The following is a 17,491-nucleotide window of genomic DNA, read 5'->3' on the forward strand; positions in this document are numbered from 1 at the left end:
ACCCAGCATAGAATTAACACAGGGACCAGAAAAAGAAGATGCAGAAGATGCATTTTCTCACTCACACTTTACAACAAAAACAATGGGGCCTACTTGCACAACTACATAAACTACAAACATACTTCTCACAGAAGAACAAAGAATGAAGGAGAGAAAGAAATTTTTCTACGCTGATAAAAATCAGAGTTTGAAAGCAGACACTTATTTACACAGCGAGTCCTTAGTTCAGAAGAACCTGGATAAGTGGTGCTGCCTTTAATGCTCCTCTCTCATCTCCCAAGAGTAACAACTCAGAGCTCTCTCATAACAGTGTGGGAAGAAGGTGGTTCCATCACTGCTCCCACTGTTCTGCAGACAGGATGAAGAACATTCCAGTAACAAATAGAAAAAATCCAGAAAAAAATAGGATTTCATATAAACATTTCTCTGCAAAAACATTTACCACCTCTTTTTGGGTGAAAAACCGGGTTCTTTGGGACTTGCTGCATTTCTTTGTGGAAGCTGTTCACTGTCCCACTTCACCACACACCTGGCACATCCTCTCTGGATTTTTCTCCAGAACTGGATTGTGGCAGCTCAACAAGGGAGAAAGCCATGGTGTGTTGTAGGTAACTGGAGACACCCAAACTCCATCTTCCTTTTCTATCCAAAATATCATAAATAAACCACAAGAATAAAGCACTGAGTTTTAAGCACAGAAAGCAAAGATTCACTCCTATAAAACTCAGGCACTGAGCAGAAACAGAGCCCATGGGGGAGCAAAAGATTTCCCTTTAAATAGCCAAGTATTGCTCAGCTGGTGAAGATCTGCAAGAGCAGCTTTGGATTTCAGTGTGCAGCTGCTCTGTGACAGTCCCAGCCCGGGTAAATCCAGCCCATTTTCACAGCCAGATAACCTCAAACATGGAGCAGCTGGAAGGGCTGAGCACAAAGCAAACCTACTGCCAGAGAACACAGGGAATGTGACCACTATGATTACTAATATTATAAGGAAGTATTCAAGAAACTCATTTTACATTTGCTCTGCTGTGCCCCAGGAGGAGCAGTACCACCTGCACCACCCAAACTGGAATTTGCAAAGCTGATTCTCAGTGAGATTTTCTGAAAAAAAGGAAAGGTTAATTTTCATCAAGAAGAGTCAGAGCCCTCATGGAAAATATAATAAAGTTTTCTGTTTTTAAGATTTCTATTTATTTTTTCTCATTTAAAAAAAAAATCTAGGCTCTTTAACATTTGGACTTCTTCTGAAGTTTTCACTGGGACAAAACCCAAAGTAATTACTTGATGATCTCTAAGCCTCAAGATCACGTTTCCTTGCACATGTACAATGAAAAATATTGAATAAAGCTTCTAAGAAACCTTTCATTGCTGGGTGCTTAGCAAAATTGATTGAAATTCAGATTTTTTTGCCCACTGGCAAATTCTGATAACTCCGTATCTATTTGCCTTCCAAATCAACATGAAAAATCGAAATATTCATAGATTCTGTAAAACAAAATGCACTTAACAATTTTGCCATAGAGAAAATCGACTTTTCAAAGCAATTTAAATGCTATTTTTCCATTCTTGGATATACCTTCTCCTGGAAGTCAGCATGGGGACTTGTAGCCCTGATTTTCCCCAGTGAGATATCATATGCATTAGGGGTAATTTTCCCCCCCCACCAATTCATATCCTATTTTTGTCAAAAGAAAAAGTAAAAGTAGCAATTACTTAAATCTAGGGCTTTTTCTACCGGTATATTGTTACTTTTTTAATTAAACCCTTAGGTATCAAATGAAATTTGAAGATTAAAAGAAAAAATATTTACACCCCAAAGTAGCCAAGTGACCATTAATCACTAAAGTGAAAATCACCTCAAACCCAGATTTAAGTTATTACATTAGAGACTTGAAGCTAAATGTTCCCTCTCTCTCACCACAACACTATTGCTTAGTGCAAGCACTTTTTTTAGTTTTTTTTTCTAGGAAGAAATCCAAAGTAAATGCAATTTTTAACCTAAAGCAAAACAGGAACGAACACAAGTCTCATGTGGTTCACAGAATGGGAAAAACCTTCTCTTTTTTATCTTTTAAATATATTTTTAAGCCAAGTCCATTGGGACAAGCTGCAAGCTCCAATAAATCTCAAAGTACCTGCACAGTCCTATATTTCCCACTACAGCTCATGCACCCACATTGTCCAAAAGCCTGGGCTGTGTAAAACTCTGGACTGTCCTCAGTAACTGGAATAAGGGGAGAAAAGAAGGAACTGACCCCCACACGAACCCATGAACAAAGCAGAAAATGTCATTAATATTAAATTTAATTGCAACACTTGGCTATGTTTAACAAAGTCAAGGGATTCTGGTTTCCCTGTTGGGGTGATTTGCAATCCAATAGCCAAAGTCACTTAGAGAAATGTGTCAGCACCACCAAGTTATTGGCAATTGCTGCTGGAGTCACAGCAGTGCCATCTTTTCCCTCTGCCATGCTCTGCTATGTTTTGAATATGCACATCAATTATAGCCAGTGACTCACCACTCCAAGTGACTCTTCTCTCATGGCTACACAGAGCAGGTCACACATGTCCTCACAGCAACAGCCTTCACACACCACACACCAATCTGTGTCTGGAATGGCACTTTTAACATGCAAAAATGAGGAAAAAGGATTTGAGGCTTGAAGCATGAGCTTCAGAGCCTACAGTGTACACCCTTCCTCATTTTTGCATGTTAAATGCAAATTAATGACTCTAATTAGCACTACTGGGGGCAGCAATATGAGGCAGGTACTTATATACATGGGAAAGCTCAGTTGTGCTAGAGGTTCTCCCTGGCACAAAACAGGAGGTTACCTGTGATAAGCACTCAGTAATGGCTTTAGAGCTGCCTTTAGAGATGTTTTATATGAACAGCAAATAGTGATTCTCACAGCAGGGCCACTTTTTAAACTATTTGGAAGTGCATTATGATTAAAAGCATTATGAGCAGATTCAGAAGAGGCTGTTAGGATGTGCCTAGGACAAACAAAATGGAAAGCAGACACTCCAAATTGATTGCCATCAAATCTGGCCTCCAACATGAGCCAGAAATTACCTATATTTATCCCATTTGCATCATACATGTCAGTTAATGTATAAATAGAGATGAGTGTATGGTGTCTTGTGCTGAACTACAGCAGTGAGTCACCAAGGAGGGGGAAGGATAATGTTTTCTTTTGCCTGTAGAGGCAAGGTAATATTTATTAGCAAGTTAAAAGCACAGTTGGTACAGAAAATTCTGATGAGAGAGAAACAAGGCTGGTAAAACAGAGACAGGGGCCCAGATAAGGCATGGGATCTCCTTAAATTCTGCTGGACAAGGCCTTGAGCAAACTGACTGAATTGAAAGCTGGCCCTGGTTTAAGCACAGACTGGACTAGAGGCCTCCAGAAGTCTTTAAAATTTAAAGTGTTCTGCGATTTCAAGAGGCAACATGGCCAAAAATAGAGATGCAGTTCTGGGAATTCCAGCATATACCTGGAACTGAGCTCAGAGTATTTGCTTTTCTTTGAGACCCAGAGATCTTTGTTTTCTTGCTGGGAGACAGTTTTTATGATGCTCTGTGTGATAAAAGTAACATAACTATAAATCTCTCTCAGACTTCAGGAAAGTTGGGTTGTACAGGGACTGTAGAATATTGCACTAGAAGCCTTACAGGGAGTTTAGGGAATAGAGGGGTTAGGGAAAGGGAAAATGCATCTCACTTGTAGCAACATCATTTAAATCCAATTCTGGTGCTTGCATTTATCTCCACAGTGTTTTCTATCATAAATCAGGTATTATTTTCCTTCTGCACAACAATGAACAATACAATCAGCAGCAGCATCTGGGCTCTGTTTTTCTTAATAGCACCTTCATGCAGTTATAATGTAAAATACAAGAACTGGAATTGGAAATAAAACAGAAATGCTAATTTGACACTTGGAACTTTGTTACAGCTGCACAACTGTAAGTAATTTAAACTGTATACTTTTGCTGTTAGGTTATATTTTTCAGTAACACCTTTTTCATCCAGAGATCTTTTCTCAATCATCATCATTTGTGTTTTGGATGGTTTAGACTTAGTGTTCCTATTCTTTTTTTTACAGAAGGCTGTGGGTCACTTTGAGCCGAGATTTCTCTGTGTGCAGTGAGTGTCCCCATCACTGTTCCCTGCCATGTTTCAGGATGAACAGAGGTACACAAGCTTCCTCCCAGCGAGGTACAGACAGACCTGCAGGGTCCCTGCTGTCTTTGCTCGATCTTTGACATCAGGTACTTGAAATAAGGCAGTCCAGAAGTTTAGGCATGGCACCCACATTTCAACTGTTTCACCTTCTGCTTATCTGACCAAGTTTAGAAAGGGCACATGGTGAAAACCCTCATTTTATCATCCCTCCCAATGCTCCTGTGTCACTGGTGCTGGCCTTTCAATGTCTGTGCAACACTTCAAGTAACACTTCTGTAAACTGCCCCTCAGGGATAAAAATGCAACAGAACCCAAAACACTAAGGGGGAAAAGTATAAACCTGCCCTGATGTCAGCTTTGTCTCTCAGTCCTTTGGAAAACCACAGAGCAAAAGACACTTGACCTGGTCTGTAACTTAACTGCAAATGCAGATGTGAATGCATGGTAGTGCTTATGAAGTGTTCCTTGCAGAGTAAATTCTTTCCTTACACATCAGTTTATACCATTTGTACCTCTGGGAACATCAACAAACCTCCAATTTCCTTCAGCTCAACATTATATGGATCCACAAAGACCTTTGGGAAGGTCTCATTATATTAAGGATTTTTTTTTCTTCTTCTGAAGAGAGAAGAGTTCATGATCATAGATAAGCAGGGAATTAAGTTTCCCTTCCAACATCACCTTAGCAGTCCATGAAAACATGTTCCAAAGCTCCTGCAGCCGAAGCTGCTGAGTGCAAACACCTCCAGCATCACTGAGCTGCTGGAAAGGCTGGAGAGGGGCCAGCAGTGTCCACTGGCTCATCATCTCTGTCACTGCTGCTCTCCACTCAGGCTCAGAGAAAAGCCTGGGGCTTTTGTTCTTGTTTATTTGCCAGCCTCCTCCAAGAAACCTTCTTTTGTGTTCCCTAGGAGCACCTTGAAACTCGGGTGTCACAGTGACTACAATAACATGAGTTACAGTAATTCAGAGGCAAGTTAATTAGCTACAAATATATGCAAAATTCACTTACCACATCGCTGAGATTTGTTGAATGTTTGCATCCAGTCTCCTATTTTCTTATTTCTTGTTCTGCCTGATTAACACATGATGTATTTTCTTCTGTCTCGGGGTTAGATGCCTGAAGCTTTTCCACAGGAAATTACAAACAATTCACATTTCTTGAGTTAACACTCATTGTTTCACTAGAAAGAAAAACACAACAAACATTTCATAAGTCTCAGGTCTTTTATTTCCCATGAAATCAAATAATTGCTAGTACAGACTGATCCTAAAATTTCATTTACTTCCATGGGTTTGAAAAAACGATTTAATAACCTTGGGTCAAACATTGTTTTAAGATTAATAAGCAATTTATTGTTGACCTTGGGTAGCCAGAATTCTATTTTGTATCTCTACCAGGTTAGCAAATTTGAAACCACCCCATCTGTCATACACCAGCTTATTATGCCTCTTTTGGCTACCATTAGTTAATAGTAACTATAACTTGGAAATATGTCAATTTAGCTTTATTTACATAATTTTAAAAAAATATTTGTAGCAGGGAAATAAAATCAGAAAAGGGAGCAAATGAACAAGGAGGGAACAGGAGGAATTCACTGTATGTCACCAATTTCATGACACAACTGGGCACCTTCCCAGCACCAGTCCCTACACCAGGAACTAAGTGCAGTTGATGCTGTTTATGGATAAAGATGGACAACACTCTGCACTTTATCAGGGGTGAAAGAATAGGTCTTTGATGTCCATGTATGCACTATACAGACATGAAATCCTGAGCAGAAATTCTGGGAGGAAATCAGGCAGCTATGCTCAAACCCAAGCTCAGTATCACACTTGTATCTAAACTCTGAATGTGAGTTGTACCCAAAATGTTGCCCATATGTTACTTATTTGCCGAGGCATTTTAGTGAAAGGAGGTTAAGTAGCACATTCAGACAAGCTCTGATAATTCATGTGTGGAGCAGACACAAAATTAGGAGCTGCAGTTGTATGGCTGGAGGCAAAAGAGAGAGACAGAAATGGAAAGAGGGAAGGAGGGAGGGAGGGAAGCAAGAGGTCTACAGCTGAGTTATCCCCAGCCTCCCCATCTTTGTTGGTTTTAAGAGAATCCTTGGATGTGAAAAAACAGTTTAATTTGCCAGTTTGTCTTTAAATGCCAGCCTGTGCCAATAGCTACTACACAGAACAGGTGGGTAACTTTCAATAATTCCTACAAAAGGAGGCAAAAATGTTACTGACAGTATCTCATACATCTCCCTCACCTGATTTTTTTATACTTACTACACCCACTCCCCCAAATGAAAGAAATAAAAAAAATCTAACCCTATTTAATAACAAGCCATCCTTGACTTACCATTTTTCTGACTGACCCTAAATCTGCAACCACTCATTCTCTGTTTCACTTCACACAGGTGGGAAGCCACTGTGACACTTAATTCAGGGTAGAATCATACCGGTTTAGAACCACTGAGGATCATAAATATGATGCTAATTGAATGGGTGGGGAGCAGGAGAGAGACCACACAAAAACGCAACAAAACCCTGATGATTTCTATGAAAAAATGCCCAAAATTCAAATTCCACAGCTGGCAACTGCAGAGAAGCTGCTCTGACTCCCTGAAGATTTCTTTTCAGCAGAAAGATTAATTAAGGTGGGTTGTTTTTTTTCTTTTCACACAGGAAATTCCCTCTGCATCTGCCACACAGAGTGATTCTTTCATTTTCAGGAACAGGAATTCAAAGGAATCCCTGAAGCATATCAGAGTTGCGCTTGTGCTAAGTATCAACTGTACTTGTCTTTTAAAAGATTTTATTTGCCTTATTTAAAACATGAACACTAACTCAAGACTTGCTGTCATTTTGCGTCTGCATTGCTAAGACAACTGAAGAAGTTAATGGAATACATAAAATACTGCAATAAACCCAAGTTTGCCCCACAGCATTTCAAGTTCCCTTTCTAAATTAGTTCAGGGAAACAGCAATTGGGTCACTCTCATTTTAGATCTCCCAACAGCAAAAAGGCAGATTTCCCTGGTTTTGGTAAAGAAGCCTAAATTGTTGGTTAATTAACAAGGCCATTTAACTTCAGAAATCAATCAAGTCCCAGAAGTGAATGTCAAGGTTACCTTGATTCAAGAGCATTGTAAAGGAATAAAACAAGATTTTATCAATATCACTATGCCACATGGTATCATGAAAATAAAACATGTAGCAGAATACAGCACTTTACCCAGAACATGAAAGAGAGAATTTCAGTGGGTAAGAGCTGAAAGCAGTATTGGCAATACCTTCATATAGTTCTGTCATGATCAGGGCCACAGTGATCACTTTTTCTCTCCCAATCAGAAGGAAAGATAAAACACTCTCTGATTTCTTTATTTTTGTTTTTAAATAAAAGAAGGGTCATTCAGATTGAAAGCTGTACAGCTGGTTAGAAGCAGCAGCAACATTAGCCACAAAGGAGGCCAAGTTTAAACAGAATCACAGTGCTGGATCTCACACTGATGCCAATAAAGTGTTGCTTTGTAGCACCCTGGGGAGCAAAACCAGCCAGACACCTGAGGAATGGACAAACCCCAGGAGCAAACTGGGTGTGCAAGGAAAGGACACAAAACCTCCATGGACAACTCTGCTGGGGCTGCTGAGGGTCTGAATGCTTCACCAAAGTGCTGCTTTTCCCTGGACAGCCTTACAAAAGATGTTGATACTGCAAGTGCTCCCCAGCACAACCCACCCAGCTATGCCAAAGGACTCCACAAATTTACAGATAATATGCAATAACCTAAGGAAAGGACACACAGACACACATGACCTTTTCTTTACAATACTTCTAGATTTGACAGTTTTGTCTGAAACTAAAGCTGAAGACAGTTTTGTTTAAAACTCTTCCATGAGTACCTGTGCTCTTCGGAGTGTACAAGTCACACACATATTGTTTTGGGGTTTCATGGTTATTTTCACACAAACCCCCTCGGAGGACCAAGTGGGGTCAGGGGGTTAAAATAAAGATTGACATTTTAACTCCTATGACAACAGAAACTAACTCATGTTCTCAAACAGCATGACAGAAGAATGGCATGAGCAGCCCCAGCTCACCTGACACGGACATTGATTCCCCTCAAAGGAACATTCCAGCCCAGCTTTCCCGGAAACTCTGAGGGGAAAAATTGCAGCCCAGGTGCCAGGGTCCCTGGTGGTCCAAGGACCAAGCACAATTCCCAAAGCATTTGTAATCTAAGCAGCCAAGAATGTTTTGGCACCGTGAGGGGAGCTGGCACTGGGTGTGGCCCCGGCAGCCCCTCAGCCTCCCACAGGAGCGAAGTGCCGCCCTGCCCTGAGGAACATCTTAAAAAAAATAAACACTTAGTGTCTTATACTTACTGTTTTATAGGGAAAACTCGTTTTCCTGGGATTTGGCAGCAAAACCTAATGGTTGATGTGGTGTGGGACGGTGAGACAGGCTGTGTGTCCTTGTCACCCTCACGGCAGTGGGGAGCGGACACCCCTCACCTCAAGGCCCACCCTTTCTAAAACAAAGGGTGGGCCTTTCTAGAGCAGCTAGAAAAGTGGAAAATCCAAAATTCAGTAGCCAACAAATCCAGATAGGCAAGGAATTTTGAACAAATACGCTGTGTGTGCACACACCAAGAAAAACTTCAGAGCAAGATCCCTTTAGCTGCCATACTGACAAGCTCTCTCCAGCTCCCATCGCACAAATCCTTCTGCTGAGGCAGTCACATCCTGGGCAGCATCAGGATACCATTTACAATGTGCATTGTTTATCCCTGTTGATACATTATCCATACAGCTCAGCTGGCTCTAATGCAGGAGCAATCCAAGCACAGCACTTGCAATACCAAAATTCATTAGGAAACGCTCCTTCTGGTCTCAACCAAAACAGGCCATTTTCCCTTCCTTTTAGATTTCAGAAATAACCTTACGCGAGAAAAAGTGATTACAGTTGTAATGATAAAAAATGAGGGGGAAATGGCAGTAAATAATGGAGTGTCTTTTCTGAGCACATCAAGGGGTTTGGAGCTTCAATATGTGAAGGGTCTTTTTTACCTCAGTGAGCTGGGTAATATAAGGTGTCTAAATGTAGAGAAAAAGAAAATATCATCTGTCACTGCTGTAACACCAAGAAGATAAAATTCTTTCTATAGGCTGAAAACAGAAGTGCTCCTGAAAGAAATCATCACTGGAGAACTATTTTTAGAAGAACAGTATTCATCAAGAGTTTAAGGGAGGGAAAGAAAAAAGTGTGCATTGAGGGAAAGAAACGTAACAAGAGAAATTAAATATTTCAAATGCCTATTGAAAAATAATTTCTAAATTGAATTAAAATGTTTGGAAATTTTACACCATTAACCTGTCACATTTTACCTTTTCCCCATTTTGTGATATAAAACATACAAACAATTTATGTTTGTACATCGCTATAATGTAGAGATATTATAGAGACCGATATTTATGCCTTTTTTTTTTATTTTAATGGCATGTAAACCAAGACTTGGGACCAACTTTAGGTCAAAAGACATGATATGAGCTGTAGCAGTTCTGATCAAGCCATGTGAGCAGACTGGTTTGATTTCCCCTGCTTCCCGAACAGAATCAAGGCTGCTTCTTTCCCTTTTTGCACCACTGTAGCTGCACCTTCTTTCCCATCCAGGTCAGGACTGTGATTTTGAGCAATTTGAGAATCAGATCAAAGCATTCAGCAAAGCTGCAAGATGCTTTATGAAATCTGAAAGTGCATAAGAGACTGCATGGAGAATTCCATTCAGCTTTCTGAATGCAATCAAGGGCTCAGTCCTCTGACCATGATTCTTTTTTCAGGTTTAAAAAGTAATGCTGCGTTGTTTGAATAAGCTTCAAATTATTAATCTGTTTGCTACAAATTGTTATATATATTATAGAGGAGAATTAGGGAGAAAAACTATTTTACAAGTTATTTTTCTTTAAATTGATGTTTGATGATTTTCCTTGTACAGCCCCAGCTTCCCCTTCTAAAACACTGTTAGTCTAAAGACACCTGATCAAAGATAGGAGGTCTTCATTTTTAAGCAGCTGGAAAACCTTTCTTCCTTTAAATCCTTTCGCTGGAAAAAACGGACTGAAGTAATTTTGCTTAAAGTTCCTCTGAATATTCCATCAGGTTGAAGTCAAATAGGAGACATTTCAGCTCCAACAATGAACGCTGCATGTGCAAATCATACATTAATCATTAATGATTTTTAATCAGTTCTGCCTTGACAAAAATGCTCCAGCATGCACCAGGCACTCAGAGCAGCCTCTTCTCTTCCAGTGCTCCATACTGGGATGTAGGAAATGGTACCCCACGTTCCCAAAGAGAAGGAAAAATACTGGATATATTGAATGTCAATGTGATCAAAGGGATCAACTAAAGCACTCATTGCATGATCTTTCCACTTAAATACCTTTCATCTGTATAACTCTCAGACAGGATTTCATCTAAATTTGCAGAGAGCATTTATATTTATCTAGCTCATTCAAACTGTAGCTATCTTTAAAAGAAATGCAATAATACTTTGTCATTATCCTGACAAATCCCAAAGAAATGTAAATACCTTGCAGACAAAATCCTTTCAGATTAAATCCAAGGTAGGTCACTAAAGAAATCTGGCTGAAGACTCAAGCTCATGACATCATCCAAACTTGGAGCAGCCACGTGATGAAAGGCAGCACAACATTCTGTGATAGATGTGCAAATTTTCCAAGAGTGGTTTAATAATTGCTTACCTAGACAACCTCCCAAAAGATGGACATGAGTGTGCAGAGACAAGTCAAATGGGGGAAAACCCTCCAAAAACCCCCCAGGAAATCCAACCCAGAATCAACAAAACACATGAGCTTCATATTCAGTTTGCTCTGTATCATTTCTATTTTAAACCAGGCTGTGTGTTTGCATTAACAGCCAGGGTGCAAAACACAAAGGAGGGCTGGAAAGAAGAACCAAAATCAGCAATGATTCTCTGGAACTATAAGACTTTGGTGCATTTTCCTGAAGCAGTTCCCAAGAAAACCTCTATCACCAGCACCAGCTACTTACCTCCTGCAACAGGAGGCAGATGGACAAATAATAAATAGATTTTCAGACTGGTTTCTGCTTTCTGCAGGAATTCCTTTTGTCTCTCCTTGCTTTTGAGCATGGAACAGAACCATGACTGAACCTGCTTCAGAGTCCAAGGATGCAGAGGATCACTGCCACCTGCAACCAAGCTGTTCTGTTTTCTCACGTACACAAGGGTTCAAGGAATTTAAAAACACCCCCGTTTTTGTCTCATCAATACAAAGGGTTTTCTTTCAGCAAAAAGCATTTTCACTGGCACCAGCCAATCACTGAGACTGCTACATTTAGCATCAGCAGAGATGGAAACTGGCAGCAGCAGGATTGTACAGCCCCTTCTTAAAGAGGATTGACACTAGAGACCAAAAAGGCTCTCAGTTACTAAACCGACACAGATTACTTCATCCATGCCAAGACTCCCTTTCAGCTCGGGATCACTCAAAGATTTCTATCCTGATAACATTTACTGATAAGAGCAACCTGCACTCTCCCACGCTGCCCTGATCTCACACACTAGGCTGGGCTTTAGGACATGTACAAGATAAGCTGGTATTTGTAGGCATTATTTTGCCTTATCTGCCTTTTATTCTGCCTGTTCCCTTCCCACATGGATTCCCTTGTTTTTAAAAATCAACCCCAAACGGTTCAGGCTTCTCTCTTGTTTCTTCTGGAGCCAAACCTCAAATTGCCATCTGTAAGTTGAAAAATTTCTTCAAGCAAGGAATTGCCATTCATTTTTACCTGCATTCCAGGAGCATTTCAGACATTCCGTGATAATTTTGAGTTATAAAAGAATTAGTAAGATGTTCATAAATCAACCCAAATTGGAAATCAAGAAAAAAAGTGAAGTTGTGTTTTATCCTGCTTTTTTTATACAGGCTGCAAATCCTATTTCCTTGGATTTGAGATCTGGGCTGTCCACACCCTTGATGTGGAGTATTTTAGAAAGGGACAAAGAACTCAGCAGTGCATTTGGACCACCTGGAGAAGGGAGTTTATCCTGGAGGTGCTGAGAATTCCGGGCAGGAGGGGCAGCAGCAAGTGTCACTGTCAGCAGTGCTGAATGCAGAGGTGCAAAATTAATTTTTATCTGAGACAAAGGCCAAGATATTCAGCTCCAGAAATTAATCTCACAATGTAAACTATTTTCACTTCAAGAGGAGCTTTACTCAATTAAAGCCTGCACTATCAGCTTCAAGTGAAGAGATCAGACGGAGGTCCCCAAGCAATTACATGAAACGAAGTCACCCTTACAGCAGCCTCTCTAATAAAACCAGGGCTCCATTTCATACTGTTTTATTCTCCAGAGATATTTGCTAACTAGGTTTCAAAAGGAATTCAACTTTTGCAATTCACAACCCCAGATTAAGAAATCCAGTCCACGGGTCAAAGACACAATTACCTCTATTTCATATAAATCTTCCCTCACAGAAAAGTTGGCAGCTTTTTTTCAAGAGCAAGTGAAAAGAATCATATAACTGATGCATGAATATTTTCTCATTGTCTGTGACTCCTCTCCTAATTTGCCAGAATCTTCAGTTTTCTGAAATTCAATATTGCTTCTTACTTTAAAAAACCCAAGAAACCACCAAACCATGAAGAACTTGTATATAACTTGATGGAGGCAATGAAACCCAAATTGTTGCTTTGCAAAAATATTTGTTAAAACCAATCTGAAAAGCTCCCTTTTTATGTTGTTGTTTTTTAGTTTTCCAGTCTGAAGTTCCTGGATTTATCCTCTGTTGCTCTTTCAGTGACATTTCTTACCTTCTGCAGTGGTCTAATGAAGTCCTTCAGCAGCTTTACAGACAAAAATCCTGCAGTGACTTCACTCTGCTCAGGTGGAATTTTACCGTATTCTCTCTAACTGATTTAAAACAGGTTTGTTGCCTTGTCTGCAGCTATATTCTATAATTCTTGCTGAATTTTACAGCCATCATTTACTTATCCAGGGACTTAATTTAAACACTCAGGTATAAATCACAAACATATAAAATATAGCACTGTATGTGAAGCTGATGAATGTTTCTCTGAACACCTAATTGAACCCTTACCTAACCTGTTGCACATTGATGGAAAACTCTAATTTCTTCCTTTGCAGCAAGGGAGCAAAGGGATGAACTGAGAAACAGCTCCTTTGCAGCCTCATGTGGAACAGCACAGGCAAAATTTCAGTTCTACTTAAAAAAGATTTAAAACTTCCCCTGGCCAGAAAAATCACCTTTTCCTTACAAACCACAACTATAAACAACAATAAAAAAGACAAGCTCCTCATCCAGCTTGATTACCAGATCAACCACTGAAATACTGGTAAAACTCTAAATCTTGAGAAGACATCAGAAGAAAAGCTAAAAGCTACAATAGCTTAGTGTCAAAAACTATTTTTCTCTTTAACAAAAATGCAATGGCAGTGCCTTTCACACCATTCACAGTACAGCAAACCCATGGCCAGTGAGAGTGATATTAACAGAGAAAAATCTATCAAGCAGGTTCAAAGCAAATGCAACATTTCATCCAGAAATCAAAATCTTGGGTGTGTACTGGGGAGAGACAAACCCAACACTTTATGTCCTGTGCTTATGCAGAATCTGACAGATGGACCCAACTGAGCCGCTGAAGCATTAATGTGCTAAATAATAAAATAAGAAATCAAATGCCTCCACAATCCAACACTGCATTTGAACAATGTGTTTAAGAGCTGTGGTTAAAGTGGTAAAAAATAAATGGACAGCATGAATAGCATGAAGAGTCTGACTCACTTCTGCAGCTTAGATTTTTAAAGAATCCTACCACTGATGGCACAATGGTAAGGGATGAGTACAAACACCTGTAAGGCAAGGCTGAAAATTGCTCTAAACATACTGGGGCAAATAGAATTCCTACATGAAAAGCAACTCTAAATTATCTGCTAGTTTATAAGCACAGTGTGCAAAAACGCAGCAAGACCACACAGTAACAATGGTTTAAAAAGCACAAAGCAAGGAAGTGGCCATTTTCTGGGGAAACTAAAGGGAAAGAGAGAAAGGGAACTTGTAGGAGCAAGTATTGGCATTTTAATCAGCACTTCTGGTCTTGGGAAGGATCAACAATGTCATCAAGGCACTCCAAAACAGCAGTGTCTCAAGACTGCTCTGGCAAAGAGCTGGTTCCCAGGACTTCATCCTGATGAGAACTTCCCTCTGCTGCTGCAGATGCTTGGCAGTAGCAGCTGGACCCTTTCCTCTGACAACCCTACAGGAAAACTCAGGGAACTGTTTAGGAACAAGTTTGGGCTCTTAAGGTAACACTCCCAAATCCTCCTGCTCTTCAAAGCCACTGCAATGTTAAGTTCTGAGGTCAAGCTCCAAGGAATTGTTTGGCACTTGGCTTCAGTGAGAAAGTAGTTTCTTCTGTGTGTTAATGATGGAGAATCTGTGCTCCCCCACAGAGATCTAATCAGTCCTCCACAGAAATCAACTTCAACCATCTCCACATGCTAAAAGCCAGTGCTGTCTGTATCTTACCTGTAATCTTTCCACACACCTGTAAAAACGCAACTGCTAAGCTGCAAATTGCATTTCAGCAGGTATATTTGGCCACAACAGCATCACTGATTCAGATTTGTGATGTAAGCAAAGCTTCTCACTAAATGTAAGACACACTTGCTGCTGTCACCAGGGGGTGGCAAGGGGAGCACTGTCCCTTTTGCTCTGCAGATAAGGACCAGCTTTGCCTGTTCCACGTTTGCAACTACAACAGAGGGATTTGAGTAGGTAACAGGGAGCAGGGAATGCTGCAGAGTGGAGCCATCCTGCACCAAGTGAGCTCCCAAGGGACTGTGAGTGTGACCAACTCTCCTCCAGCCTCTTCAGCCCAGAGGGAGGGACCTTTAGAAGGGCAATGGACAAAATCCAACTGACCTTTGCATGAGCCAAGAGCTCCCTGTGTTGTAGCCCTGAACTGCTAGAACAGAGAGGATGTGCCTGTGGAGCCCCTCAGGTCACCTCTCAGTTCAGCTCTTAGAGAAAGATAAATGCTACAACTATTATGGACCAAAAGGCTTTAAATAATTTCCAACTTTTTTTTCTAACATTGTCAGGTTATATAATGACAAATCACACTGACAGCTGATGAAAACATTTACTGTTACTTTTTTGAGCAGGCTCAATTCTTTAATTAATGATGCATCTAAACCAAAATAACTGACAGGAGCCTCCTGCCTCACCCAGTGTTATGTGACCTTTATTTATAGATGCATCACTTCCACTTAGAGGCAGCTCAGAAAACGTGTGAAGAGGGAGGCAGGATGAATTGCTCCCCTAGTGCCAGATTCAGTCCTAAATAAGGCAAGAGGGTGTGTGGATGGAAGCAGGAGAGGTGGGCTTTGAACCCAGCATTTCCAGTCAGCCAGGAATAGTCTGACAGTGGGAGTGAGAGATTGTAACACCAACTCCACGAGTACCAAACAGAAAGCCTACTGTGGTACAGGAAACCTCAAGATGCACATACTCAACTAGGAGTATTTAAGCACATCTTCTGGTAAATGAACTAAACCAGTAATTTGAATTTCTTCTGTTCAACCGGGCAGTATCTGCTATTGTCCAATAAACACCTGGCAATTCCATCCTAGAACATTTAGCCCTAGAACAGACACTTAGTGGAATTACAAATAGCTTGGATGTATCCAGTTTGTCCTTGATATGATTTGGTTCAACTGCAGCACATTTCAGGCACCATTCCTATTACTCTGCCTACAAAGAACTCTGAAATAATTCTTTATTTGGAATTATGCAGAGTTCAACTATCTTTGTAAAATGAACATGTAAAAATTATCATCAAACGTGAGCCTTTTTAACACATTCAAAAACCTAAATGCTCTCATATCAAGATATTTGAACCTTGAAAGTGCTACTAATGAAAACCCCCAGGGTTCTTACATAGTCTTGTGTGTTTCATAGACGTATAGCCATCAACAATTGTATTTTTTCAGTGTTGGAATGCACCAATGCACATCTGAAAGTGCAGACAAGCTTTGGGGACAGAAAAGACGTGCTGCCATTTCCACAAAAGCCTTTGCAGGTCCTCAGTTAGAAGTATCTTTTCCCTGACACTGCATTGCTTGTTTTCCTCATCCAGTGAGCATCAATTTGACCGAGGGAATCAAGCAGAAAACAGAAAACAAGACATTTGTAAAGACATTTTAAAAGCTACCATTGCCACATTACAATCTGGCCTCCTGCAGGCCACTGACTGTGCAGCAGAGGTTGATTGCCTAAATAGATTCATTTATTTCAAAGGCAGCCAGCTTCCCACATACCTCTGTATAAAACAAACCGTGATACTGCTTATCCATTACGAGCACCTCTGGCACATGCATTTAGAATTATACCTCATTTATCCCCACTGCTATCTGTATTTTAGATCAAATATTCTATCACCTGCTGCTATTTTGGTTAATTAAAATGACCTTGGGAAAGCAGACTAGCCACAAATATTTAATGGTACCCTGCTGATCCCTGAATAAGTAGACTGACTGTTTGATCTATCAAAAGCAGATACCAACTTCATTAACATCAACTTCTAACAATGCCACCTGAAATTCTGCAATAGCTTCCAGCACCATTTCTTAACTACTATGACTTGTAAGATTACTATTTATTATTATTATTATTTCCCAGCTTGGGTTTACAGACTTAATACTGTTAAGTTTAAACACATAAACCCCACTTTGTGTTTAACCTCAAGGGCTTTGATGCCACCCCTTAAAAACTTGTAGAGTTCAGAAAAGCATTTCTAACTTTTAGGATATTGGAGTAGCTATTGGTATTTTTACAGTAAATATTGAAACTGTTGCCACAGACTGACCACTCACCCCTCCTGCTGCTTCTTGGTGTTTTCTGAACTCCAGCGACTTCACTGAAGAGCCAAAGGCTGACAGGTGGGACAGGTTAGGCTCAGTGGGCTCCAGTGGAAAGAGATAAATGGCTTCAGCTGGACCCTGTGAGGTCTCAATGAGATCACAGCAAACCAGAACACCAATGCTCCTCACATTTGCAAAGAGAAAAACGTGGCAATTATGTCGGTCAGCAGGATTGTTTGCTCTAAAGCAAATAATTTATCCTCAAATTCAATGGGAAAACCTGCAAACATTGCTGGCAATTTTAATTACAAGTCAGAGCACATTCCAATGGTTCCCAAAAAGACATTCCCAAACCCTAAAGTGCTACATCAAG

The 17,491-nt window shown here is 40.3% G+C and overlaps 1 long non-coding RNA gene across 2 annotated transcripts in view; it reads right to left on the reverse strand.

Annotated features, from left to right (window-relative positions):
- LOC146438940 (uncharacterized) overlaps positions 1-17,190 on the reverse strand; it is a 50,053-nt gene extending 32,863 nt beyond the window's left edge. The window contains exons 1-2 of one of the 2 annotated variants that reach the window (XR_014851214.1): positions 17,131-17,190; positions 5,202-5,373 (exon numbers count right to left, since the gene is read on the reverse strand). This is a non-coding gene — a long non-coding RNA (uncharacterized LOC146438940). Of the gene's footprint in view, positions 1-5,201; positions 5,374-8,572; positions 8,692-17,130 lie in introns of those variants that run through there. The other variant, XR_014851215.1, reaches the window with a different exon arrangement.
- Between the last annotated feature and the right edge of the window lie 301 nt (positions 17,191-17,491).

Source organism: Lichenostomus cassidix, chromosome 3, assembly GCF_008360975.1.
Source record: "Lichenostomus cassidix isolate B80296 chromosome 3, HeHo_3.0, whole genome shotgun sequence".
Taxonomy (NCBI): Eukaryota; Metazoa; Chordata; class Aves; order Passeriformes; family Meliphagidae; genus Lichenostomus; species Lichenostomus cassidix.